Raw genomic sequence first — 27,021 nt, forward strand, 5'->3', positions numbered from 1 at the left:
AATTGCAGCAACAGAGGAGAGATATTCTGAACACACTGGAGCACAATAATTTGGTAATTGCTGCAATACAGAAGATTTATTCTGAACACACTCTAGCACAATGATATGGTAATTGCTGCAATACAGAAGAAATATTCTGAACACACTGGAGCACAATGATTTGGTAATTTATGCTACACAGAAGACATATTCTGAACACACTGAAGCACAGTGATTTGGTTATTGCTGCAACATAGGAGAGATATTCTGAACACACTGGAGCACAATGATTTGGTTATTGCTGCAACACAGAAGAGATATTCTGAACACACTGTAGCACAATGATTTGGTAGTTGCTGCTTCACAGAAGAAATATTCTGAACACACTGGAGCACAATGATTTGGTAATAGCTGCAACACAGGAGAGATAGTCTGAACACACTAGAGCACAATGATTTGGTAATTGCTGCAACACAGAAGAAATATTCTGAACACACTGGAGCACAATGATTTGGTAATAGCTGCAACACAGAAGAGATATTCTGAACCCACTGTAGCTCAATGATTTGGAATTGCTGCAACATAGGAGAGATATTCTGAACCCATTGTAGCACAATGATTTGGTAATTGCAGCAACACAGAAGAGATATTCTGAACCCAGTGTAGCACAATGATTTGGTAATTGATGCAACAGAAGAGATATTCTGAACAAACTGGAGCACAATGATTTGGTAATTGCGGCAACATAGGAGAGATATTCTGAACACACTGTAGCACAATGATTTGGTAATTGCTGCAATACAGAAGAGATATTCTGAACACCCTGGAGCACAATGATTTGGTAATTGCTGCAATACAGAAGAAATATTCTGAACACACTGGAGCACAATGATTTGGTAATAGCTGCAACACAGGAGAGATACTCTGAACACACAGGAGCACAATGCTTTGGTAATAGCTGCAACACAGAAGAGATATTCTGAACACACTGGAGCACAATGATTTGGTAATTGCTGCAACATAGGAGAGATACTGGAACACACTGGAGCAAAAAGATTTGGTAATTGCTGCAACACAGGAGAGATATTCTGAACCCACTGTAGCACAATGATTTGGTAATTGCTGCAACACAGGAGAGACATTCTGAACCCACTCTAGCACAATGATTTGGTAATTGCTGCAACAGAAGAGATATTCTGAACAAACTGGAGCACAAAAGATTTGGTAATTGCTGCAAAATAGGAGAGATATTCTGAACTCACTGGAGCAAAATGATTTGGTAATTGCTGCAACACAGAGGAAATATTCTGAACACACTGGAGCACAATGATTTGGTAATAGCTGCAACACAGAAGAGATATTCTGAACCCACTGTAGCTCAATGATTTGGTAATTGCTGCAAATAGGAGAGATATTCTGAACACACTGGAGCACAATGATTTGGTAATTGCTACAACACAGGAGAGATATTTTGAACCCACTGTAGCACAATGATTTGGTAATTGCTGCAACAGAAGAGATATTCTGAACAAACTGGAGCACAATGATTTGGTATTTGCTGCAACATAGGAGAAATATTCTGAACACACTGAAGCACAATGATTTGGTAATTGCAGCAATACAGAAGAAATATTCTGAACACACTGGAGCACAAAGATTTGGTAATAGCTGCAACACAGGAGAGATACTCTGAACACACTGGAGCACAATGATTTGGTAATTGCTGCAACACAGGAGAGATATTCTAAACACACTGTAGCACAATGATTTGGTAATTGCTGCAATACAGATGAAATATTATGAACACACTGGAGCACAATGATTTGGTAATAGCTGCAACACAGGAGAGATATTCTGAACACACGGTAGCACAATGCTTTGGTAATAGCTGCAATACAAGAGAGATATTCTGAACACACTGTAGGACAATGATTTGATAATTGCTGCAATGCAGGAGAGATATTCTGAACACACTGTAGCACAATTATTTGGTAATTGGTACAGCACAGATGAGATATTCTGAAAACACTGGAGCACAATGATTTGGTAATTGCTGCAACACAGTATAGATATTCTGAACCCACTGTAGCATAATGATTTGGTAATTGCTGCAACACAGAAGAGATATTCTGAACACACTGGTGCACAGTGGTTTGGTAATTGCAGCAACGAAGGAGAGATATTCTGAACACACTGGAGCACAATGATTTTCTTAATTGCTGCAATACAGAAGATATATTCTGAACACACTGTAGCACAATGATTTGGTAATTGCTGCAATACAAAAGAAATATTCTGAACACACTGGAGCACAATGATTTGGTATTTGCTGCTACCCAGAAGACATATTCTGAACACACTGAAGCACAGTGATTTGGTTATTGCTGCAACATAGGAGAGATATTCTGAACACACTGGAGCACAATGATTTGGTAATTGCTGCAACACAGAAGAGATATTCTGAACACACTGTAGCACAATGATTTGGTAATTGCTGCAACACAGAAGAAATATTCTGAACACATTGGAGCACAATGATTTGGTAATAGCTGCAACACAGGAGAGATACTCTGAACACACTGGAGCACAATGATTTGGTAATTGCTGCAATACAGAAGAGATATTCTGAACACACTGGAGCACAATGATTTGGTAATAGCTGCAATACAAGAGAGATATTCTGAACACACTGTAGGACAATGATTTGATAATTTCTGCAACACAGGAGAGATATTCTGAACACACTGTAGCACAATTATTTGGTAATTGGTACAGCACAGATGAGATATTCTGAAAACACTGGAGCACAATGATTTGGTCATTGCTGCAACACAGTAGAGATATTCTGAACCCACTGTAGCATAATGATTTGGTAATTGCTGCAACACAGAAGAGATATTCTGAACACACTGGAGCACAGTGATTTGGTAATTGCAGCAACAGAGGAGAGATATTCTGAACACACTGGAGCACAATGATTTTCTTAATTGCTGCAATACAGAAGATATATTCTGAACACACTGTAGCACAATGATTTGGTAATTGCTGCAATACAAAAGAAATATTCTGAACACACTGGAGAACAATGATTTGGTAATTGCTGCTACATAGAAGACATATTCTGAACACACTGAAGCACAGTGATTTGGTTATTGCTGCAACATAGGAGAGATATTCTGAACACACTGGAGCACAATGATTTGGTAATTGCTGCAACACAGAAGAGATATTCTGAACACACTGGAGCACAATGATTTGGTAATTGCTGCAACACAGAAGAAATATTCTGAACACACTGGAGCACAATGATTTGGTAATAGCTGCAACGCAGAAGAGATATTCTGAACCCACTGTAGCTCAATGATTTGGAATTGCTGCAACATAGGAGAGATATTCTGCACCCATTCTAGCACAATGACTTGGTAATTGCAACAACACAGGAGAGATATTCTGAACCCATTTTAGCACAATGATTTGGTAATTGCAGCAACATAGGAGAGATATTTTGAAATCACTGGAGCACTGTGATTTGGTAATTGCTGCAAGACAGAAGAGATATTCTGAACACACTGGAGCACAATGATTGGTAATAGCTGCAACACAGGAGAGATATTCTGAACACGCAGGAGCACAATGATTTGGTAATAGCTGCAACACAGGAGAGATACTCTGAACTCACTGGAGCACAATGGTTTGGTAATTGCTGCAACACAGAAGAGATATTCTGAACACACTGTAGCACAATGATTTGGTAATTGCTGCAACATAGGAGAGATACTGGAACACACTGGAGGACAATGATTTGGTAATTGCTGCAACACAGAAGAGATATTCTAAACCCACTGTAGCTCAATGATTTGGTAATTGCTGCAACATAGGATAGATATTCTGAACACACTGGAGCACAATGATTTGGTAATTGCAACAACACAGGAGAGATATTCTGAACCCACTGTAGCACAATGATTTGGTAATTGCAGCAACATAGGAGAGATATTTTGAACACACTGGAGCACAATGATTTGGTAATTGCTGCAACACAGGAGAGATATTCTGAACCCACTGCAGCACAATGATTTGGTAATTGATGAAACTGAAGTGATATTCTGAACAAACTGCCGCACAATGATTTGGTATTTGCTGTAACATAGGAGAGATATTCTGAACACACTGGAGCACAATGATTTGGTAATTGCAGCAAAACAGAAGAGATATTCTGAACACACTGTAGCACAATGATTTGGTAATTGCTGCAATACAGAAGAAATATTCTGAACACACTGCAGCACAATGATTTGGTAATTGCAGCAATACAGAAGAGATATTCTGAACACACTGTAGCACAATGATTTGGTAATAGCTGCAACACAGAAGAGATATTCTGAACACACTGTAGCACAATGATTTGGTAATTGCTGTAATACAGAAGAAATATTCTGAACACACTGGAGCACAATGATTTGGTAGTAGCTGCAACACAGGAGAGATACTCTGAACACACTGGAGCACAATGATTTGGTAATTGCTGCAACACAGGAGAGATATTCTGAACCCACTGTAGCACAATGATTTGGTAATTGCTGCAACAGAAGAGATATTCTGAACAAACTGGAGCACAATGATTTGGTATTTGCTGCAACATAGGAGAAATATTCTGAACACACTGAAGCACAATGATTTGGTAATTGCAGCAATACAGAAGAAATATTCTGAACACACTGGAGCACAAAGATTTGGTAATAGCTGCAACACAGGAGAGATACTCTGAACACACTGGAGCACAATGATTTGGTAATTGCTGCAACACAGGAGAGATATTCTAAACACACTGTAGCACAATGATTTGGTAATTGCTGCAATACAGATGAAATATTATGAACACACTGGAGCACAATGATTTGGTAATAGCTGCAACACAGGAGAGATATTCTGAACACACTGTAGCACAATGCTTTGGTAATAGCTGCAATACAAGAGAGATATTCTGAACACACTGTAGGACAATGATTTGATAATTGCTGCAATGCAGGAGAGATATTCTGAACACACTGTAGCACAATTATTTGGTAATTGGTACAGCACAGATGAGATATTCTGAAAACACTGGAGCACAATGATTTGGTAATTGCTGCAACACAGTATAGATATTCTGAACCCACTGTAGCATAATGATTTGGTAATTGCTGCAACACAGAAGAGATATTCTGAACACACTGGTGCACAGTGATTTGGTAATTGCAGCAACGAAGGAGAGATATTCTGAACACACTGGAGCACAATGATTTTCTTAATTGCTGCAATACAGAAGATATATTCTGAACACACTGTAGCACAATGATTTGGTAATTGCTGCAATACAAAAGAAATATTCTGAACACACTGGAGCACAATGATTTGGTATTTGCTGCTACCCAGAAGACATATTCTGAACACACTGAAGCACAGTGATTTGGTTATTGCTGCAACATAGGAGAGATATTCTGAACACACTGGAGCACAATGATTTGGTAATTGCTGCAACACAGAAGAGATATTCTGAACACACTGGAGCACAATGATTTGGTAATTGCTGCAACACAGAAGAAATATTCTGAACACATTGGAGCACAATGATTTGGTAATAGCTGCAACACAGGAGAGATACTCTGAACACACTGGAGCACAATGATTTGGTAATTGCTGCAATACAGAAGAGATATTCTGAACACACTGGAGCACAATGATTTGGTAATAGCTGCAATACAAGAGAGATATTCTGAACACACTGTAGGACAATGATTTGATAATTTCTGCAACACAGGAGAGATATTCTGAACACACTGTAGCACAATTATTTGGTAATTGGTACAGCACAGATGAGATATTCTGAAAACACTGGAGCACAATGATTTGGTAATTGCTGCAACACAGTAGAGATATTCTGAACCCACTGTAGCATAATGATTTGGTAATTGCTGCAACACAGAAGAGATATTCTGAACACACTGGAGCACAGTGATTTGGTAATTGCAGCAACAGAGGAGAGATATTCTGAACACACTGGAGCACAATGATTTTCTTAATTGCTGCAATACAGTAGATATATTCTGAACACACTGTAGCACAATGATTTGGTAATTGCTGCAATACAAAAGAAATATTCTGAACACACTGGAGAACAATGATTTGGTAATTGCTGCTACATAGAAGACATATTCTGAACACACTGAAGCACAGTGATTTGGTTATTGCTGCAACATAAGAGAGATATTCTGAACACACTGGAGCACAATGATTTGGTAATTGCTGCAACACAGAAGAGATATTCTGAACACACTGGAGCACAATGATTTGGTAATTGCTGCAACACAGAAGAAATATTCTGAACACACTGGAGCACAATGATTTGGTAATAGCTGCAACGCAGAAGAGATATTCTGAACCCACTGTAGCTCAATGATTTGGAATTGCTGCAACATAGGAGAGATATTCTGCACCCATTGTAGCACAATGACTTGGTAATTGCAACAACACAGGAGAGATATTCTGAACCCATTTTAGCACAATGATTTGGTAATTGCAGCAACATAGGAGAGATATTTTGAAATCACTGGAGCACTATGATTTGGTAATTGCTGCAAGACAGAAGAGATATTCTGAACACACTGGAGCACAATGATTGGTAATAGCTGCAACACAGGAGAGATATTCTGAACACGCAGGAGCACAATGATTTGGTAATAGCTGCAACACAGGAGAGATACTCTGAACTCACTGGAGCACAATGGTTTGGTAATTGCTGCAACACAGAAGAGATATTCTGAACACACTGTAGCACAATGATTTGGTAATTGCTGCAACATAGGAGAGATACTGGAACACACTGGAGGACAATGATTTGGTAATTGCTGCAACACAGAAGAGATATTCTAAACCCACTGTAGCTCAATGATTTGGTAATTGCTGCAACATAGGATAGATATTCTGAACACACTGGAGCACAATGATTTGGTAATTGCAACAACACAGGAGAGATATTCTGAACCCACTGTAGCACAATGATTTGGTAATTGCAGCAACATAGGAGAGATATTTTGAACACACTGGAGCACAATGATTTGGTAATTGCTGCAACACAGGAGAGATATTCTGAACCCACTGCAGCACAATGATTTGGTAATTGATGAAACTGAAGTGATATTCTGAACAAACTGCCGCACAATGATTTGGTATTTGCTGTAACATAGGAGAGATATTCTGAACACACTGGAGCACAATGATTTGGTAATTGCAGCAATACAGAAGAGATATTCTGAACACACTGTAGCACAATGATTTGGTAATTGCTGCAATACAGAAGAAATATTCTGAACACACTGCAGCACAATGATTTGGTAATTGCAGCAATACAGAAGAGATATTCTGAACACACTGTAGCACAATGATTTGGTAATAGCTGCAACACAGAAGAGATATTCTGAACACACTGTAGCACAATGATTTGGTAATTGCTGTAATACAGAAGAAATATTCTGAACACACTGGAGCACAATGATTTGGTAGTAGCTGCAACACAGGAGAGATACTCTGAACACACTGGAGCACAATGATTTGGTAATTGCTGCAACACAGGAGAGATATTCTGAACCCACTGTAGCACAATGATTTGGTAATTGCTGCAATACAGGAGAGATATTCTGAACCCACTGTAGCACAATGATTTGGTAATTGCTGCAATAGAGAAGAAATATTATGAACACACTGGAGCACAATGATTTGGTAATAGCTACAACACAGGAGAAATACTCTGAACACACTGGAGCACAATGATTTGGTAATTGCTGCAACACAGGAGAGATATTCTGAACCCACTGTAGCACAATGATTTGGTAATTGCTGCAACACAGAAGAGATATTCTGAACACACTGGCACACAATGATTTGGTAATTTCTGCAACATAGGAGAGATATTCTGAACACATGTGGAGCACAATGATTTGGTAATTGCTGCAACACAGGAGAGATATTCTGAACCTACTGTAGCACAATGATTTGGTAATTGCTGCAACACAGAAGAGACATTCTGAACACACTGGAGCACAATGATTTGGTAATTGCTACAACATAAGAGAGAGATATTCTGAACACACTGGAGCACAATGATTTGGTAATAGCTGCTACACAGGAGAGATACTCTGAACACACTGGAGCACAATGATTTGGTAATTGCTGCAACACAGAACAGATATTCTGAACACACTGTAGCACAATGATTTGGTAATTGCTGCGACACAGAAGAGATTTTCTGAACACACTGGAGCACAATGATTTGGTAATTGCTGCAAGCACAGAAGAGAGATTCTGAAATTACTGAAGCACATTGATTTGGTAATTGATGCAACACAGAAGAGATATTCTGATCACACTGGAGCACAATGATTTTGTAATTGCTGCAATCACATGAGAGATATTCTGAACACACTGTAGAACAATGATTTGGTAATTGCTGCAACACAGAAGATAGATTCTGAACACACTGGAGCACAATGATTTGGTAATTGCTGCAAGCACAGAAGAGAGATTCTGAACACACTGGAGCACAATGATTAGGTCGGTACTGGTTATCACAGGAGTAACACAAGGACAGACCTGGAAAGAAGTAGCATCAGCAGACACTGGAAACCATCAACATTGCTCAGGCAACTTCCTGTGGTCCGCAGGCTGATCTAATCCTCTGCAGTTGCAGATCATTGGTGGACAGCGTCAGCTGACCACCATCATGCTACCTTTGGGTATGGAGTCATCAGGAGATGCAAACTGTCATCGCCGCATCCATGACGGAAACTGCAGAAACCAGGAGCATTCCAAGGCAGTTCACATGGTACTAAGTGTAATACTCAGCGCGTTACGCTCCGCTGCACCTGACGTCTGACCTCATGGAAGACAATGGGAAGCCGGCGCAAAGGTGAGTAACGGCCATTCCTAGGCCGCAACCTGACATACAGTATGACTGCATTGTCTGCTCTTTTACCTTTATCAGGTCCCATAAGAATACTGCCTTTGTAGTGTGGCAGGGGTTTGCAGCGTGGCATGTGCTTGTAGTGTGGCAGGAGCTTGTAGCGTGGTAGTGTAGTGTAACAGGGGCTTGTAGCGTGGTAGTGTAGTGTAACAGGGGCTTGTAGTGTGGCAGTATAGCAGGGTTTTTTAGTGTGGCAGTGTAATGTGGCATGTGCTTGTAGTGTGGCAGGGGCTTGTAGTGTGGCAGGTGTTCGTAGTGTGGCATGGGATTGTAGAGTGACAGGGGGATTGTAGTGTGGCAGGTGCTTGTAGTGTGGTTGGGGCTTGTAGTGTGGCATGGGATTGTAGTGTGGTAGTGTAGTGTGGCAGGGACTTGTAGTGTGGCAGGAGCTTGTAGTGTGGCATGTGTTCGTAGTGTGGCAGGGACTTGTAGTGTGGCAGGAGCTTGTAGTGTGGCAGGGGATAATAGTGTGGCAGTGTCGTGTGGCAGGAGCTTATAGTGTGGCAGGAACTTGTAGTGTGGCAGGGGATTGTATGTGGCAGGGGGCTTGTAGTGTGACAGGGAGCTTGTAGTGTGACAGGGGGCTTGTAGTGTGGCAGGGGATTGTAGTGTGGCAGTGTAGTGCGGCAGGGGGTTGTAGTGTGGCAGGGGCTTGTAGTGTGGCAGGGGGCTTGTAGTGTGACAGGGGGCTTGTAGTGTGGCAGGGGGCTTGTAGCGTGGCATTGGCTTGTAGCATGGCATGTGCTTGTAGTGTGGCAGGAGTTTGTAGCGTGGTAGTGTAGTGTAACAGGTGCTTGTAGTGTGACAGTGTAGTGTGGCAGGTGCTTGTAGTGTGGTTGGGGCTTGTAGTGTGGCAGGTGCTTGTAGTGTAACAGGTGCTTGTAGTGTGGCAGGTGCTTGTAGTGTGGTTGGGGCTTGTAGTGTGGCAGGTGCTTGTAGTGTGGCAGGTGCTTGTAGTGTGGTTGGGGCTTGTAGTGTGGCAGGTGTTCATAGTGGCCTTCGTTTGTAGCGTGGCATGTGCTTGTAGTGTGGCAGGAGCTTGTAGCATGGTAGTGTAGTGTAACAGGGGCTTTTAGTGTGGCAGTGTAGCATGGGATTGTAGTGTGGTAGTGTATTGTGTCAGGGACTTGTAGTGTGGCAGGAACTTGTAGTGTGGCAGGTGTTTGTAGTGTGGCAGGGGATTGTAGTGTGGTAGTGTAGTGTGGCAGGGGATTGTAGTGTGGCAGTGTAGTGTGGCAGGGGTTTGTAGTGTGGTTGGGGCTTGTAGTGTGACAAGGAGCTTGTAGTGTGACAGGGGTCTTGTAGTGTGGCAGGGGGCTTGTAGTGTGGCAGGGGGCTTGTAGTGTGGCAGGTGCTTGTAGTGTGGCAGGGGCTTGTATTGTGGCAGGGGCTTGTAGTGTGACAGGGGGCTTGTAGTGTGGCAGGGGATTGTAGTGTGACAGGGGGCTTGTAGTGTGGCAGGGGCTTGTAGTGTGGTAGGAGCTTGTAGCGTGGTAGTGTAGTGTAACAGGGGCTTGTAGCGTGGTAGTGTAGTGTAACAGGGGCTTGTAGTGTGGCAGTGTAGCAGGGGCTTGTAGTGTGGCAGTGTAGTGTGGCAGGTGCTTGTAGTGTGGTTGGGGCTTGTAGTGTGGCAGGTGCTTGTAGTGTGGCAGGTGCTTGTAGTGTGGTTGGGGCTTGTAGTGTGGCAGGTATTCATAGTGGCCTTGGTTTGTAGCGTGGCATGTGCTTGTAGTGTGGCAGGAGCTTGTAACATGGTAGTGTAGTGTAACAGGGGCTTTTAGTGTGGCAGTGTAGCATGGGATTGTAGTGTGGTAGTGTATTGTGTCAGGGACTTGTAGTGTGGCAGGAACTTGTAGTGTGGCAGGTGTTTGTAGTGTGGCAGGGGATTGTAGTGTGATAGTGTAGTGTGGCAGGGGATTGTAGTGTGGCAGTGTAGTGTGGCAGGGGTTTGTAGTGTGGCAGGGGGCTTGTAGTGTGACAGGGAGCTTGTACTGTGACATGGGGCTTGTAGTGTGTCAGGGGGCTTGTATTGTGACTAGGGGTGAGCGGGTTCGGATTTCTGAAATCCGAACCCCCCCGAGCCCCCCCGATCCGAGTCCGATCCGAATCAGGCTCGACTTTTCCCGCCTGACTCGGATCTGAAATCGAGGCAAAACGTCATCATCCCGCCTTCCGAGTCTCGCGGGTTTTGGATCCTATATAAGGTACCCGCGTCGGCGCCATTTTCTCACTCGGCTGTGGACAGTGAAGAGGGAGGGTGGGAGTTAGGGCTGTGTAGTGTAGTGTAGTGTAGTGCTGCTGTTGTCCACTACTTCAAAGTCCATAGGGGCTGGCTGTGTTGTGCTGTGCTGCTGTTGTTAATAGGGGCTGTGTCCACTACTTCAAAGTCCATAGGGGCTGGCTGGACTGTGTTGTGCAGTCAGTTCTCCATAGGGGCTGTGTCCACTCCAAAGTCCTGTGCAGTGTCCCAGTCCTAATTGGGTGCTGTAGTGTTGTCCAGGGGGTGCTCTGTCCATCAGGGGTGCTCCCCCCAAGTGCTAAAAAAATAATATAATTTCTGTGTTTGTGAATTGTGTGCGCAGTAGCCGCACGTGCATCAACAAAGTAGTGCCAAGCGTGCGCCTGTGTCAAGTAAAGGGCCGGCGGGCTTGACCGTTAAGGGTGCTGTAACCCCCGAAAGTACACTCCAGTCCAAACCAAAAAAAAAATTATTTTCTGTGTTTGTGAATTGTGTGCGCAGTAGCCGCACGTGCATCAACAAAGTAGTGCCAAGCGTGCGCCTGTGTCATAAGTAAAGGGCCGGCTGGCTTGACCGTTAAGGGTGCTGTAACCCCCGAAAGTACACTCCAGTCCAAACCAAATAAAAAATTATTTTCTGTGTTTGTGAATTGTGTGCGCAGTAGCCGCATGTGCATCAAAAAAGTAGTGCCAAGCGTGCGCCTGTGTCATAAGTAAAGGGCTGGCTTGCTTGACCGTTAAAGGGTGCTGTAACCCCCAAAGTACACTCCAGTCCAAACCAAAAAAAAAATTATTTTCTGTGTTTGTGAATTGTGTGCGCAGTAGCCGCACGTGCATCAACAAAGTAGTGCCAAGCGTGTGCCTGTGTCATAAGTAAAGAGCCGACTGGCTTGACCGTTAAGGGTGCTGTAACCCCCGAAAGTACACTCCAGTCCAAACCAAAAAAAAAATTATTTTCTGTGTTTGTGAATTGTGTGCGCAGTAGCCGCACATGCATCAACAAAGTAGTGCCAAGCGTGCGCCTGTGTCATAAGTAAAGGGCCGGCTGGCTTGACCGCTAAGGGTGCTGTAACCCCCGAAAGTACACTCCAGTCCAAACCAAAAAAAAAATTATTTTCTATGTTTGTGAATTGTGTGCGCAGTAGCCGCACGTGCATCAACAAAGTAGTGCCAAGCGTGCGCCTGTGTCATAAGTAAAGGGCCGGCTGGCTTGACCGTTAAAGGGTGCTGTAACCCCCAAAGTACACTCCAGTCCAAACCAAAAAAAAAATTATTTTCTGTGTTTGTGAATTGTGTGCGCAGTAGCCGCATGTGCATCAACAAAGTAGTGCCAAGCGTGCGCCTGTGTCATAAGTAAAGGGCCGGCTGGCTTGACCGTTAAAGGGTGCTGTAACCCCCAAAAGTACACTCCAGTCCAAACCAAAAAAAAAATTATTTTCTGTGTTTGTGAATTGTGTGCGCAGTAGCCGCACGTGCATCAACAAAGTAGTGCCAAGCGTGCGCCTGTGTTATAAGTAAAGGGCCGGCTGGCTTGACCATTAAAGGGTGCTGTAACCCCCAAAGTACACTCCAGTCCAAACCAAAAAAAAAATTATTTTCTGTGTTTGTGAATTGTGTGCGCAGTAGCCGCACGTGCATCAACAAAGTAGTGCCAAGTGTGCGCCTGTGTCATAAGTAAAGGGCCGGCTGGCTTGACCGTTAAAGGGTTCTGTAACCCCGAAAGTACAGTCCAGTCCAAACCAAAAAAAAAATTATTTTCTGTGTTTGTGAATTGTGTGCGCAGTAGCCGCACGTGCATCAACAAAGTAGTGCCAAGCGTGCGCCTGTGTCATAAGTAAAGGGCTGGCTGGCTTGACCGTTAAAGGGTGCTGTAACCCCCAAAGTACACTCCAGTCCAAACCAAAAAAAAAAATATTTTCTGTTTGTGAATTGTGTGCGCAGTAGCCGCACGTGCATCAACAAAGTAGTGCCAAGTGTGCGCCTGTGTCATAAGTAAAGGGCCGGCTGGCTTGACCGTTAAAGGGTTCTGTAACCCCCGAAAGTACAGTCCAGTCCAAACCAAAAAAAAAATTATTTTCTGTGTTTGTGAATTGTGTGCGCAGTAGCCGCACGGGCATCAACAAAGTAGTGCCAAGCGTGCGCCTGTGTCATAAGTAAAGGGCCGGCTGGCTTGACCGTTAAAGGGTGCTGTAACCCCCAAAGTACACTCCAGTCAAAACCAAAAAAAAAATTATTTTCTGTGTTTGTGAATTGTGTGCGCAGTAGCCGCACGTGCATCAACAAAGTAGTGCCAAGCGTGCGCCTGTGTCATAAGTAAAGGGCTGGCTGGCTTGACCGTTAAGGGTGCTGTAACCCCCGAAAGTACACTCCAGTCCAAACCAAAAAAAAAATTATTTTCTGTGTTTGTGAATTGTGTGCGCAGTAGCCGCATGTGCATCAACAAAGTAGTGCCAAGCGTGCGCCTGTGTCATAAGTAAAGGGCCGGCTGGCTTGACCGTTAAAGGGTGCTGTAACCCCCAAAGTACACTCCAGTCCAAACCAAAAAAAAAATTATTTTCTGTGTTTGTGAATTGTGTGCGCAGTAGCCGCACGTGCATCAACAAAGTAGTGCCAAGCATGCGCCTGTGTCATAAGTAAAGGGCCGACTGGCTTGACCGTTAAGGGTGCTGTAACCCCCGAAAGTACACTCCAGTCCAAACCAAAAAAAAAATTATTTTCTGTGTTTGTGAATTGTGTGCGCAGTAGCCGCACGTGCATCAACAAAGTAGTGCCAAGCGTGTGCCTGTGTCATAAGTAAAGGGCCGGCTGGCTTGACCGCTAAGGGTGCTGTAACCCCCGAAAGTACACTCCAGTCCAAACCAAAAAAAAAATTATTTTCTGTGTTTGTGAATTGTGTGCGCAGTAGCCGCACGTGCATCAACAAAGTAGTGCCAAGCGTGCGCATGTGTCATAAGTAAAGGGCCGGCTGGCTTGACCGTTAAAGGGTTCTGTAACCCCCGAAAGTACAGTCCAGTCCAAACCAAAAAAAAAATTATTTTCTGTGTTTGTGAATTGTGTGCGCAGTAGCCGCACGTGCATCAACAAAGTAGTGCCAAGCGTGCGCCTGTGTCATAAGTAAAGGGCCGGCTGGCTTGACCGTTAAGGGTGCTGTAACCCCCGAAAGTACACTCCAGTCCAAACCAAAAAAAAAATTATTTTCTGTGTTTGTGAATTGTGTGCGCAGTAGCCGCATGTGCATCAACAAAGTAGTGCCAAGCGTGCGCCTGTGCCATAAGTAAAGGGCCGGCTGGCATGACCATTAAAGGGTGCTGTAACCCCCAAAGTACACTCCAGTCCAAACCAAAAAAAAAATTATTTTCTGTGTTTGTGAATTGTGTGCGCAGTAGCCGCACGTGCATCAACAAAGTAGTGCCAAGCATGCGCCTGTGTCATAAGTAAAGGGCCGACTGGCTTGACCGTTAAGGGTGCTGTAACCCCCGAAAGTACACTCCAGTCCAAACCAAAAAAAAAAATATTTTCTGTGTTTGTGAATTGTGTGCGCAGTAGCCGCACGTGCATCAACAAAGTAGTGCCAAGCGTGCGCCTGTGTCATAAGTAAAGGGCTGGCTGGCTTGACCGTTAAAGGGTGCTGTAACCCCCAAAGTACACTCCAGTCCAAACCAAAAAAAAAATTATTTTCTGTGTTTGTGAATTGTGTGCGCAGTAGCCGCACGTGCATCAACAAAGTAGTGCCAAGCGTGCGCCTGTGTCATAAGTAAAGAGCCGACTGGCTTGACCGTTAAGGGTGCTGTAACCCCCGAAAGTACACTCCAGTCCAAACCAAAAAAAAAATTATTTTCTGTGTTTGTGAATTGTGTGCGCAGTAGCCGCACGTGCATCAACAAAGTAGTGCCAAGCGTGCGCCTGTGTCATAAGTAAAGGGCCGGCTGGCTTGACCGCTAAGGGTGCTGTAACCCCCGAAAGTACACTCCAGTCCAAACCAAAAAAAAAATTATTTTCTATGTTTGTGAATTGTGTGCGCAGTAGCCGCACGTGCATCAATAAAGTAGTGCCAAGCGTGCGCCTGTGTCATAAGTAAAGGGCCGGCTGGTTTGACCGTTAAAGGGTGCTGTAACCCCCAAAGAACACTCCAGTCCAAACCAAAAAAAAAATTATTTTCTGTGTTTGTGAATTGTGTGCGCAGTAGCCGCATGTGCATCAACAAAGTAGTGCCAAGCGTGCGCCTGTGTCATAAGTAAAGGGCCGGCTGGCTTGACCGTTAAAGGGTGCTGTAACCCCCAAAGTACACTCCAGTCCAAACCCCAAAAAAAAATATTTTCTGTGTTTGTGAATTGTGTGCGCAGTAGCCGCACGTGCATCAACAAAGTAGTGCCAAGCGTGCGCCTGTGTCATAAGTAAAGGGCCGGCTGGCTTGACCGTTAAAGGGTGCTGTAACCCCCGAAAGTACACTCCAGTCCAAACCAAAAAAAAAATTATTTTCTGTGTTTGTGAATTGTGTGCGCAGTAGCCGCACGTGCATCAACAAAGTAGTGCCAAGCGTGCGCCTGTGTTATAAGTAAAGGGCCGGCTGGCTTGACCGTTAAAGGGTGCTGTAACCCCCAAAGTACACTCCAGTCCAAACCAAAAAAAAAATTATTTTCTGTGTTTGTGAATTGTGTGCGCAGTAGCCGCACGTGCATCAACAAAGTAGTGCCAAGTGTGCGCCTGTGTCATAAGTAAAGGGCCGGCTGGCTTGACCGTTAAAGGGTTCTGTAACCCCGAAAGTACAGTCCAGTCCAAACCAAAAAAAAAATTATTTTCTGTTTTTGTGAATTTTGTGCGCAGTAGCCGCACTTGCATCAACAAAGTAGTGCCAAGCGTGCGCCTGTGTCATAAGTAAAGGGCTGGCTGGCTTGACCGTTAAAGGGTGCTGTAACCCCCAAAGTACACTCCAGTCCAAACCAAAAAAAAATATATTTTCTGTGTTTGTGAATTGTGTGCGCAGTAGCCGCACGTGCATCAACAAAGTAGTGCCAAGTGTGCGCCTGTGTCATAAGTAAAGGGCCGGCTGGCTTGACCGTTAAAGGGTTCTGTAACCCCCGAAAGTACAGTCCAGTCCAAACCAAAAAAAAAATTATTTTCTGTGTTTGTGAATTGTGTGCGCAGTAGCCGCACGTGCATCAACAAAGTAGTGCCAAGCGTGCGCCTGTGTCATAAGTAAAGGGCCGGCTGGCTTGACCGTTAAAGGGTGCTGTAACCCCCAAAGTACACTCCAGTCAAAACCAAAAAAAAAATTATTTTCTGTGCTTGTGAATTGTGTGCGCAGTAGCCGCACGTGCATCAACAAAGTAGTGCCAAGCGTGCGCCTGTGTCATAAGTAAAGGGCCGGCTGGCTTGACCGTTAAGGGTGCTGTAACCCCCGAAAGTACACTCCAGTCCAAACCAAAAAAAAAATTATTTTCTGTGTTTGTGAATTGTGTGCGCAGTAGCCGCATGTGCATCAACAAAGTAGTGCCAAGCGTGCGCCTGTGTCATAAGTAAAGGGCCGGCTGGCTTGACCGTTAAAGGGTGCTGTAACCCCCAAAGTACACTCCAGTCCAAACCAAAAAAAAAATTATTTTCTGTGTTTGTGAATTGTGTGCGCAGTAGCCGCACGTGCATCAACAAAGTAGTGCCAAGCATGCGCCTGTGTCATAAGTAAAGGGCCGACTGGCTTGACCGTTAAGGGTGCTGTAACCCCCGAAAGTACACTCCAGTCCAAACCAAAAAAAAAAATATTTTCTGTGTTTGTGAATTGTGTGCGCAGTAGCCGCACGTGCATCAACAAAGTAGTGCCAAGCGTGTGCCTGTGTCATAAGTAAAGGGCCGGCTGGCTTGACCGCTAAGGGTGCTGTAACCCCCGAAAGTACACTCCAGTCCAAACCAAAAAAAAAATTATTTTCTGTGTTTGTGAATTGTGTGCGCAGTAGCCGCACGTGCATCAACAAAGTAGTGCCAAGCGTGCGCCTGTGTCATAAGTAAAGGGCCGGCTGGCTTGACCGTTAAAGGGTTCTGTAACCCCCGAAAGTACAGTCCAGTCCAAACCAAAAAAAAAATTATTTTCTGTGTTTGTGAATTGTGTGCGCAGTAGCCGCACGTGCATCAACAAAGTAGTGCCAAGCGTGCGCCTGTGTCATAAGTAAAGGGCCGGCTGGCTTGACCGTTAAAGGGTGCTGTAACCCCCAAAGTACACTCCAGTCAAAACCAAAAAAAAAATTATTTTCTATGTTTGTGAATTGTGTGCGCAGTAGCCGCACGTGCATCAACAAAGTAGTGCCAAGCGTGCGCCTGTGTCATAAGTAAAGGGCCGGCTGGCTTGACCGCTAAGGGTGCTGTAACCCCCGAAAGTACACTCCAGTCCAAACCAAAAAAAAAATTATTTTCTGTGTTTGTGAATTGTGTGCGCAGTAGCCGCACGTGCATCAACAAAGTAGTGCCAAGCGTGCGCCTGTGTCATAAGTAAAGGGCCGGCTGGCTTGACCGTAAAAGGGTGCTGTAACCCCCAAAGAACACTCCAGTCCAAACCAAAAAAAAAATTATTTTCTGTGTTTGTGAATTGTGTGCGCAGTAGCCGCATGTGCATCAACAAAGTAGTGCCAAGCGTGCGCCTGTGTCATAAGTAAAGGGCCAGCTGGCTTGACCGTTAAAGGGTGCTGTAACCCCCAAAGTACACTCCAGTCCAAACCAAAAAAAAAAATATTTTCTGTGTTTGTGAATTGTGTGCGCAGTAGCCGCACGTGCATCAACAAAGTAGTGCCAAGCGTGCGCCTGTGTCATAAGTAAAGGGCCGGCTGGCTTGACCGTTAAAGGGTGCTGTAACCCCCGAAAGTACACTCCAGTCCAAACCAAAAAAAAAATTATTTTCTGTGTTTGTGAATTGTGTGCGCAGTAGCCGCACGTGCATCAACAAAGTAGTGCCAAGCGTGCGCCTGTGTTATAAGTAAAGGGCCGGCTGGCTTGACCGTTAAAGGGTGCTGTAACCCCCAAAGTACACTCCAGTCCAAACCAAAAAAAAAATTATTTTCTGTGTTTGTGAATTGTGTGCGCAGTAGCTGCACGTGCATCAACAAAGTAGTGCCAAGTGTGCGCCTGTGTCATAAGTAAAGGGCCGGCTGGCTTGACCGTTAAAGGGTTCTGTAACCCCAAAAGTACAGTCCAGTCCAAACCAAAAAAAAAATTATTTTCTGTGTTTGTGAATTGTGTGCGCAGTAGCCGCACGTGCATCAACAAAGTAGTGCCAAGCGTGCGCCTGTGTCATAAGTAAAGGGCTGGCTGGCTTGACCGTTAAACGGTGCTGTAACCCCCAAAGTACACTCCAGTCCAAACCAAAAAAAAAAATATTTTCTGTGTTTGTGAATTGTGTGCGCAGTAGCCGCACGTGCATCAACAAAGTAGTGCCAAGTGTGCGCCTGTGTCATAAGTAAAGGGCCGGCTGGCTTGACCATTAAAGGGTTCTGTAACCCCCGAAAGTACAGTCCAGTCCAAACCAAAAAAAAAAATATTTTCTGTGTTTGTGAATTGTGTGCGCAGTAGCCGCACGTGCATCAACAAAGTAGTGCCAAGCGTGCGCCTGTGTCATAAGTAAAGGGCCGGCTGGCTTGACCGTTAAAGGGTGCTGTAACCCCCAAAGTACACTCCAGTCAAAACCAAAAAAAAAATTATTTTCTGTGTTTGTGAATTGTGTGCGCAGTAGCCGCACGTGCATCAACAAAGTAGTGCCAAGCGTGCGCCTGTGTCATAAGTAAAGGGCCGGCTGGCTTGACCGTTAAGGGTGCTGTAACCCCCGAAAGTACACTCCAGTCCAAACCAAAAAAAAAATTATTTTCTGTGTTTGTGAATTGTGTGCGCAGTAGCCGCATGTGCATCAACAAAGTAGTGCCAAGCGTGCGCCTGTGTCATAAGTAAAGGGCCGGCTGGCTTGACCGTTAAAGGGTGCTGTAACCCCCAAAGTACACTCCAGTCCAAACCAAAAAAAAAATTATTTTCTGTGTTTGTGAATTGTGTGCGCAGTAGCCGCATGTGCATCAACAAAGTAGTGCCAAGCATGCGCCTGTGTCATAAGTAAAGGGCCGACTGGCTTGACCGTTAAGGGTGCTGTAACCCCCGAAAGTACACTCCAGTCCAAACCAAAAAAAAAATTATTTTCTGTGTTTGTGAATTGTGTGCGCAGTAGCCGCACGTGCATCAACAAAGTAGTGCCAAGCGTGTGCCTGTGTCATAAGTAAAGGGCCGGCTGGCTTGACCGCTAAGGGTGCTGTAACCCCCAAAAGTACACTCCAGTCCAAACCAAAAAAAAAATTATTTTCTGTGTTTGTGAATTGTGTGCGCAGTAGCCGCACGTGCATCAACAAAGTAGTGCCAAGCGTGCGCCTGTGTCATAAGTAAAGGGCCGGCTGGCTTGACCGTTAAAGGGTGCTGTAACCCCCAAAGTACACTCCAGTCCAAACCAAAAAAAAAATTATTTTCTGTGTTTGTGAATTGTGTGCGCAGTAGCCGCACGTGCATCAACAAAGTAGTGCCAAGCGTGCGCCTGTGTCATAAGTAAAGGGCCGGCTGGCTAGACCGTTAAAGGGTGCTGTAACCCCCGAAAGTACACTCCAGTCCAAACCAAAAAAAAAATTATTTTCTGTGTTTGTGAATTGTGTGCGCAGTAGCCGCACGTGCATCAACAAAGTAGTGCCAAGCGTGCGCCTGTGTCATAAGTAAAGGGCCGGCTGGCTTGACCGTTAAAGGGTTCTGTAACCCCCAAAGTACACTCCAAACCAAAAAAATATTTATTTTCTGTGTTTGTGACTTGTGTGCACTGTGGCTGCACGTGCATCAACAAAGGAGCAGCACCAAGCGTGCGCCTGTGTCCCATAAGTAAAGGGCCGGCTGGCTCATTTCTTAAAGGGTGGTGTAACCCACAAAGTGCACTACTCTCCAGCAAAAATAAAAAAATATTTTCTGTGTTTGTGTGCGCTTTAGCCGCACGTATATATATCAATATAACATAAATGGAGGACCAAACTTTCTCCGATAAAAATAAAATAGGGAAAGATCAAGAACCACTTCCTCCTAGTGCTGTTGCTGCTGCTGGGAGTTGTTCATCATCCCAGAGAGGAAGTAGGAACATCACTACTTTTACTTAACAATTGACCCTCCAACAGTCCCTAGCGATGAGGATGAAGTACGACAGCAGTCATCCTGAAGCAAAACGTATAACTGAGGCCTTGACTGCTATGTTGGTGTTAGACGTGCGTCCGGTATCCGACATTAGTGCAGTGGGATTTAGACAATTGATGGAGGTAGTGTGTCCTCGGTTCCAAATCCCGTCTAGATTCCACCTGCATCCTTAAAGCAGCAGCGACAAGCGTGCGTCTGTCTGTTAAAGGGTGGTGTAACTCTCAAAGTGCTCCAAAAAATAAAAAACTATTTTTTTAATGTGTTTGTGACTTGTGTGCGATGTAGCCGCACTTGCATCCTCAAAGCAGCAGCGACAAGCATGCGTCTGTCTGTTAAAGGGTGGTAACACCCTCAAAGTGTGCTACACAAACAATAAAAATATTCTTCTTCTTTTTTCTGTCTTTGTGAATTGTGTGGGCTGTAGCCGCACCTGCATCCTTAAAGCAGCAGCGACAAGCGTGCGTCTGTCTGTTAAAGGGTGGTGACACCCTCAAAGTGTGCTACACAAACAATTAAAATATTGTTCTTTTTTTTTCGGTCTTTGTGAAATGTGTGGGCTGTAGCCGCACCTGCATCCTTAAAGCAGCAGCGACAAGTGTGCGTCTGTCTGTTAAAGGGTGGTGACACCCTCAAAGTGTGCTACACAAACAATTAAAATATTGTTCTTTTTTTTTTGGTCTTTGTGAAATGTGTGGGCTGTAGCCGCACCTGCATCCTTAAAGCAGCAGCGACAAGCGTGCGTCTGTCTGTTAAAGGGTGGTGACACCCTCAAAGTGTGCTACACAAACAATAAAAATATTCTTCTTCTTTTTTCTGTCTATGTGAATTGTGTGGGCTGTAGCCGCACCTGCATCCTTAAAGCAGCAGCGACAAGCGTGCGTCTGTCTGTTAAAGGGTGGTGACACCCTCAAAGTGTGCTACACAAACAATAAAAATATTCTTCTTCTTTTTTCTGTCTTTGTGAATTGTGTGGGCTGTAGCCGCACCTGCATCCTTAAAGCAGCAGCGACAAGCGTGCGTCTGTCTGTTAAAGGGTGGTGACACCTCAAAGTGTTCTACACAAACAATTAAAATATTGTTCTTTTTTTTTCGGTCTTTGTGAAATGTGTGGGCTGTAGCCGCACCTGCATCCTTAAAGCAGCAGCGACAAGCGTGCGTCTGTCTGTTAAAGGGTGGTGACACCTCAAAGTGTTCTACACAAACAATTAAAATATTGTTCTTTTTTTTTTGGTCTTTGTGAAATGTGTGGGCTGTAGCCGCACCTGCATCCTTAAAGCAGCAGCGACAAGCGTGCGTCTGTCTGTTAAAGGGTGGTGACACCCTCAAAGTGTGCTACACAAACAATAAAAATATTATTCTTCTTTTTTCTGTCTATGTGAATTGTGTGGGCTGTAGCCGCACCTGCATCCTTAAAGCAGCAGCGACAAGCGTGCGTCTGTCTGTTAAAGGGTGGTGACACCCTCAAAGTGTGCTACACAAACAATAAAAATATTCTTCTTCTTTTTTCTGTCTATGTGAATTGTGTGGGCTGTAGCCGCACCTGCATCCTTAAAGCAGCAGCGACAAGCGTGCGTCTGTCTGCTAAAGGGTGGTGACACCTCAAAGTGTTCTACACAAACAATTAAAATATTGTTCTTTTTTTTCTGTCTTTGTGAATTGTGTGGGCTGTAGCCGCACTTGCATCCTCAAAGCAGCAGCGACAAGCGTGCGTCTGTCTGTTAAAGGGTGGTGTAACCCTCAAAGTGTGCTCCACAAACAATAAAAATATTCTTTTTTTTTTTCTGTCTTTGGGAATTGTGTGGGCTGTAGCCGCACTTGAATCCTCAAAGCAGCAGCGACAAGCGTGCGTCTGTCTGTTAAAGGATTACATCGGTGACAGCATCCAAGTAGGCATGTCAGACAGTCCGTACCTGTACTGGCAGGAAAAAGAAGCAATTTGGAGGTCCCTGTACAAACTGGCTCTATTTTACCTGAGTTGCCCCCCCTCCAGTGTGTACTCCGAAAGAGTGTTTAGTGCAGCCGGGAACCTTGTCAGCGAAAGGCGTAGGAGGTTGCTTCCACAAAATGTGGAGAAGATGATGTTCATAAAATGAATTATCAACTCTTCCAGGGAGACCAGCCTCCAGAACGTACAGAGGGACCTGTGGTTCCAGCAGGGACGAATTAATACTCTGTGAGGATGAGGATGTACACACTGAAGAGGGTGAGGAATCGGTGGATGAGGAGGATGAGGATGACATCTTGCCTCCGTAGAGCCAGTTTGTGCAGGGACAGATAAATTGCCAGCTTGTTTTGTGGGGGCCCAAACGAACCAATCATTTCAGCCACAGTTGTGTGGCAGACCCTGGCGCTGAAATGATTGGTTTGTTAAAGTGTGCATGTCCTGTTTATACAACATAAGGGTGGGTGGGAGGGCCCAAGGACAATTCCATCTTGCACCTCTTTTTTTTCTTTGCATTATGTACAGTTTGGGGCCTAGTTTTTCAATGCCATCCTGTCTGCCACTGCAGTTTCACGCCTAGATGGGTCACGTGTTTGTGCCGCCCACTCGTGTCGCTTAGCATAGTCATCCAGCTACCTCGGTGCAACCTTTTGGACATAAAAACACTATTGTGAGGTGTGAGGTATTCAGAATAGACTGGAAATGAGTGGAAATTAAGGTTATTGAGGTTAATAATAGCATAGGAGCAGAAAAACCTACAAATTCTGTGATTTTAGCTGTTTTTATGCTTTTTTTCAAAAAAATACAGATCCAAAACAAAAAACCCAGAACCCAAAACACGGAAGGGTGGTTTTGGCAAAACCAATCCAGATCCAAAACACGAAGAAAGATCCAGATCCAAAACCAAAACACAAAACACGAAAAGTGGCCGGTGCACACCCCTAATTGTGACAGGGGGTTTGTAGTGTGGCAGGTGTTTTAGTGTGGCAGGGGCTTGTAGTGTAGCAGGGGCTTGTAGTGTGACAGGGGGCTTGTAGTGTGACAGGGGCTTGTAGTGTGACAGGGGGCTTGTAGTGTGGCAGGGGCTTGTAGTGTGGCAGTGTAGTGTGGCAGGGGTTTGTAGTGTGGCAGGGGCTTGTATTGTGGCAGAGGCTTGTAGTGTGGCAGGGGGCTTGTAGTGTGGCAGGGTTCTTGTAGTGTGACAGGGGGTTTGTAGTTTGGCAGGGGGCTTGTAGTGTGGCAGGGGCTTGTATTGTGGCAGGGGCTTGTATTGTGGCAGAGGCTTGTAGTGTGGCAGGGGATTGTAGTGTGGCAGGGGGCTTGTAGTGTGGCAGGGGCTTGTATTGTGACAGGGGCTTGTAGTGTCGCAGGGGGCTTGTAGTGTGGCAGGGGCTTGCAGTGTGGCAGAAACTTGTAGTGTGGCAGGTGCTTGTAGTGTGACAGGGGCTTCAGCTGTCTGTATTGGATTGTGGGAGATAGTACTGTACTTTGCACATTAATACTGAGCTGTAGTAGACTGTCACCGTAGCACTGAGCTGTGTGTGTTTTACCTCCATGGATTATGTCTGAACATTTCATTTCTGAGGTTTAAGGGTCCTCTAAAAATTACTGGTTGTGTTTTCATTTTTTTAAGGTTTGAAAGAAATTATATTATTTATCTCCATTTTATGAACATTCTCCTCTAGCACTTTAGTTGTGTAGTCATTCTCTTAGGTTTTGCAAAACGGGTAAGAGATTACTGACTTGAGGCTAAGTAATAGTACATATGCCTTCTAGGGCCGTACAGAGCGGTGCCTGGCCCGGGTAATGTTGGAGGCTTGGCCTAATCACAAGGTGTAGCCACGTCCATGCAAAAAAAATATTTTAAATATTAATAGTGGCGGCACAAAGTGAATCAGGTGCAGACGGAGGAGACTGCTGCTGAGCTCAGCGTCAGAAGCCACCCTGGACCCACCACAGTGTAGCACATAGCAGCATGTGCTTGCCTGGGTAGAAAGGTTGCTGTCGCTGACAAGTAAGAGGGGGATCCAAGCCCCCGCCGGGCCTCTCAAACCAGCCCGGGTTCAGGTAATAATTACCCATCCCCTCCACCCCCTCTTGGTGCCCTGATGCCAACATGTACTAAATTAATCAACATAGACATATTGGTTACCTTGTATATACTTCCTTACAATATGAACATCGGGTGCTCCAGGATGCTCAGAAGAGTGGGAAAGTCTCCAGGAGCCAAGTGAAGTGTGTGGTCCAGGTCAGCCGATGACACAATCTGTGTTGAATTTCATAACCTTGACACCGCCCCCTGCTTAATAATGACAGTACCCCACATCACTACACCTCCACATACCTGTCCCACATCACTACACCTTCACATACCTGTCCTACATCACTATACCTTCACATACCTGTCCTACATCACTACACCATCACATACCTGTCCTACATCACTACACCTCCACATACCTGTCCCACATCACTACACCTCCACATACCTGTCCCACATCACTACACCTCCACATACCTGTCCCACATCACTACACCTCCACATACCTGTCCCACATCACTACACCTCCACATACCTGTCCCACATCACTACACCTTCACATACCTGTCCTACATCACTACACCTCCACATACCTGTCCTACATCACTACACCTCCACATACCTATCCCACATCACTACACTTCCACATACCTGTCCCACATCACTACACCTTCACATACCTGTCCTACATCACTACACCTTCACATACCTATCCTAAATCACTACACCTCCACATACCTGTCCCACATCACTACACCTCCACATACCTGTCCCACATCACTACACCTCCACATACCTGTCCTACATCATTTACACCTCCACATACTAGTCCCACATCATTACACCTTCACATACCTGTCCTAAATCACTACACCTCCACATACCTGTCCTACATCATTTACACCTCCACATACCTGCCCCACATGATTACACCTCTACATACTAGTCCCACATCATTTACACCTCCACATACTAGTCCCACATCATTACACCCCCACATACCGGTCCCACATCATTTACACCCCCACACACCTGTCCCACATTACTTACACCTACTCATACCTGCTCTACATAATTTACACCTCCACAAACCTGTCCCACATCATTTACACCCCCACACACCTGTCCCACATTACTTACACCTCTACATACCTGCTCTACATAATTTACACCTCCACAAACCTGTCTCACATCATTACACCTCCACATACCTGTCCCACATCACTTACACCCCCATATAGCTGTCCCACATCATTTACACCTCCACATACCTGTCCTACATCATTTCCACCTCCACACACCTGTCCCACATCATTTACACCTTCACATACCTGTCTTACATTATTTCCACCTCCACACACCTGTCCCACATCATTTACACCTCCACATACCTGTCCCACATTATTACACCACATACCTGTCCCACATCATTTACACCTCACCATACCTGTCCCACATCATTTACACCTCACCATACCTGTCCTACATCATTTACACCTCCAACTACCTGTCCCACATCATTTGCACCTCCATATACCTGTCCCACATCATATACACATCCACATATCTGTCCCACATCATTTACACCTTCAATACCTGCCCCACATCATTTACACCCCCACATACCTGTCCCACATCATTACACCTTCACATACCTGTCCCACATCATTTACACCTCCACATACCTGTCCCACATCATTTACACCTCCACATACCTGTTCCACATCATTTACACCTCCAACTACCTGTCCCCATAATTTACACCTCCACATAGCTGTCCCACATCATTATACCTCCACATACCTGTCCTACATCATTTACACCTCCACATACCTGTCCCCCATCATTTGCAACTCCACATACCTGTCCCACATAATTTACACCTCCACATAGCTGTCCCACATCACTTACACCCCCACATACCTGTCCCACATCATTACACCTCCACATGCCTGTCCCACATCATTTACACCTCCACATACCTGTCCCCCATCATTTGCACCTCCACATACCTGTCCCACATCATTTACACCTCCACATAGCTGTCCCACATCACTTACACCCCCACATACCTGTCCCACATCATTACACCTCCACCTACCTGTCCCACATTATTTACACCTCCACATACTGTCCCACATCACTTACACCCCCAAATACCTGTCCCACATTATTTACACCTCCACATACTTGTCCCACATAATTTACACCTCCACATACCTGTCCCACAGCACTTACACCCCCACATACCTTTCCCACATATTTTGCACCTCCACATACCTGTCCTACATCATTTACAACTCCACATACCTGTCCCACATCATTTACACCTCCACATACCTGTCCCACATCACTTACACCCCCACATACCTGTCCCACATCATTTGCACCTCCACATACCTGTCCCACATTATTTACACCTCCACATACCTGTCCCACATCATTTACACCTCCACATACCTGACCCACATCTCTTACACCCCCACCTACCTTTCCCACATCATTTACACCTCCACATACCTGTCCAACATCATTTACACCTCTACATACCTATCCCACATCATTTACACCTCTACATACCTGTCCCCCATTATTTACATTTCCACATACCTGTCCTACATCATTTACACCTCCAACTAC

Source organism: Taudactylus pleione, unplaced genomic scaffold (assembly GCF_031769625.1).
Source record: "Taudactylus pleione unplaced genomic scaffold, aTauple2 ptg000524l, whole genome shotgun sequence".
Taxonomy (NCBI): domain Eukaryota; kingdom Metazoa; phylum Chordata; class Amphibia; order Anura; family Myobatrachidae; genus Taudactylus; species Taudactylus pleione.